Raw genomic sequence first — 2735 nt, forward strand, 5'->3', positions numbered from 1 at the left:
AGATTGTAATAACAACAAATAAAAGTACTTATTAATGTTAGAAAGAGGGATCTGTCCAAAAGCTCTAATAATCTTCCATGTCACTGTTCTAGTTGTTGACTAATTATTAAACTGAGCACAGTGACTGAATACATTTACTACAGTGAAGGGAAACATGTGTACATTTGGAGGATTTCTTATCTAGATATATAAACTTGAGATAAGTTTTCTTTAAATAATTTAGAGAAAAGAAAAATCTTTAGAAAATTTCATGATATTTAGAAAAGCAAAGCTTGTGCAATGTTACACAAGGTAATAAAAATTGTGAGCCTTAAGTTCCTCATGAACACAGTAACATTTAACTTATAGAGTTCTTAGGAGGCTGAAGAGATGGTTCTGTGGTTAAGAGCTCTACACACTCATGTTCAGCTCTTCGTATCTGTGTGATGACTCACAATGATCTGAAATTCTAGCTTGAGTCAATCTGATAGGCTTTTCTGGCATCCACAGGTACTAGACATGAATGTTCTCCATATACATTCATGCAGACAAACACTCACATGTAAGTGGAGCAGAATAATTGTGGAAAGATATTTTACTTACAACTTTAACCGGAAGATGTATAGGAATCAATAATTTGTTATAATTTTCATCATTTTTGCATCATGTACATTTGGGTCACCAAAGTACATTAATCATTTTTAGTAATGAACAGGGTTTTTGAATATACAGCTGACATGAACTTATCACTGCACATATTCTAGCCTTTGTCTGTCTTCACTATATTTTCTAAGTCTATGCTTATTTACAGAGTGTTCATGTGTGTATCAATAGGAATATTACTCAACTCTTGATCCTGTTTTTCTATCATGAATGTTAAAAGAATATACAAAATCTATGGAATCTGTGGTCTGTAAGCTTTATATCCTCAAAATTCATTGTCTCAGATTAGATCTGTTATTGCAAACAGAGTACCTATTATATAACATAGATTGATACAATTTCTATCAATGTAAAGATTAATCAAATTTGAATATTTTTGCCACAGAAGATAAGTAAAAAGTAATATAAATATAGTATTTAAGAACAAGTATGTAAATAGAGCTACTAGATCAAAGTAGCATTGCATCGAATTTTGGGTATTGGGATGGTAAGAATGACAGAATGAGAAAAGATGGTGTGAAGACAGTGATTTGAACCAATTATGAACAATTATCAATAACAAAGCTAGGAATATTGCTTTGATATAGAGTAATCAGCCAATGTAATTTTTTAGTGTGTGTTCTTGCACATACATGAATGAAAAGGTAAATAGGAGGGTACATGTGCATGTAGAGGTTAGGCGGTATCCTTATCCTTGAATGTACTTTTATGGGCCTTCAGTCTTATATTTTTGTTTTTATTTCATACTTAACTTTTGTTTGCTTTTGACACAGAATCTTTCTCTTGGACTACAGTGTGCTGATTAGAATAGCATATATATATATACATAATATATATATATATATATATATATATATATATATATATATATATAACATTCTTCTCATAGAAAAGCAATATTATTTTTAATCTAGTTCTTGTAAAAATAAAAATGTGCAAAGTGTGTTTAATGCAGGTTAAATAATGAGTTTGTCTATTTAACTCTTCATAACAACCAAAAGGACCTCAGCAAGATGTACAGCAGAGCTAACAGAAGGGATTCTAGTAAGTTGCAAGCCAGAGGTATGTGTTAGATTTAAACTGTTGTAACCAATGATAAATGTTCCTACAATAACACAATATAAATATATAGGATCTAAATATGCATGAGGTCATTTTGTTTCCAGAATAATAGTTCATAGCAGCAGCTAACATTCTTCAAACAAAATTGCCTTTCATTTGTGAAAAGCTTGTGGCTCACAACTGAAACTGTCCAGTTCTATTTAGAGCAAATGAATATTTCATATGAGTTATAAAAGACTTACATATTGAAAAATATTAAAATTTACTTAAGGTATTAATGCACAATGACAAAAACACAGATTCACTTCAAGGTTAATGCCATGGGAAGAAGCAAGCTCAAGACTTGGATTCTGTCACTAACAGCATAACCCTATTTGTGAATGTGCTACCATGATATTTTCCAAAGGTCATAGGTCAACAAACTTGTTTTAGTTAAATAACGAATTGATTTTGGTTCTGTAATTACTATTTTACTCATGTATTCTATGGCAGAAATGATGAGGCTGGAGACAGGATAAAGTCTTGTCCATAGTTAATAGCCCAATAATGGGAGCCTTGAAAATTAAAAATGGTTATTTTTTCATGTTTAAATTTGTTCTTTACTTTGTTCAAAACAAGAAATTTTTTTAAATAAATCTTTTGCTGATATTTAGAATTGTTTAAAAAACCACCAATACTTGTGAATAGGATCTAAAATCACTGTAAATTAGGACTCAAGGGCCCTACAGATTATGATGGGGTGTGGGTATGCCAGTTTAGTGTTATCTTGATTAAAGTAAAAGCATTCTCACTGTTTTTACCACCAATCCATGGACAGGGCATCCTGACTGTGTAAGAGTTAAGAAAGCAAGATGAACACTGGTAAATATGCACTAATTCACTGCACACTGCTCTTGACTCTAGACAGAATGTCCAAGTTTTTTTAAGCTCTCTCTACTGTGATTGTTCTTTCATGGTGAACCTTAACCTGTAATTGTGAGCCATGTAAACTCACTACCTTTTAAGTTGTTTTTACCTTGGCATTTATTACA

Source organism: Arvicanthis niloticus, chromosome 10 (genome assembly GCF_011762505.2).
Source record: "Arvicanthis niloticus isolate mArvNil1 chromosome 10, mArvNil1.pat.X, whole genome shotgun sequence".
Taxonomy (NCBI): Eukaryota; Metazoa; Chordata; class Mammalia; order Rodentia; family Muridae; genus Arvicanthis; species Arvicanthis niloticus.